Raw genomic sequence first — 343 nt, 5'->3', positions numbered from 1 at the left:
AAAAGTGCTGGTGCTTAGAGAAAGTGTCTCGCGAGGAAGCATTCAGTTATCCCTTTTAAGTGGCCACCGGAAGGGATCATAGAAAATGTGAGCCTCTTCGTAAAATGAATAGATTGTATGTCTGCTGGGTATTTTATGTGTCATGTTTTAAGATTGGGTATAATAGATGCCATTATTTCATATATATTTCTGCGCTTAAATTAAGGTCATGAAAACTCATTTTAATAATCTAATGAAGTATTCTTATTTTTAAACTTTGATGATCATATCAATTCGATCTTTATGTTGATTTTTCATGTCACGGAGGAGGGGTAGAGAGAGAGAAAGAGCAAAATAAAGAGGA

The sequence above is a fragment of the Penaeus monodon genome, chromosome 33 (genome assembly GCF_015228065.2).
Source record: "Penaeus monodon isolate SGIC_2016 chromosome 33, NSTDA_Pmon_1, whole genome shotgun sequence".
NCBI lineage: Eukaryota > Metazoa > Arthropoda > Malacostraca > Decapoda > Penaeidae > Penaeus > Penaeus monodon.
Note: the sequence above shows the minus strand (reverse complement) of the source record.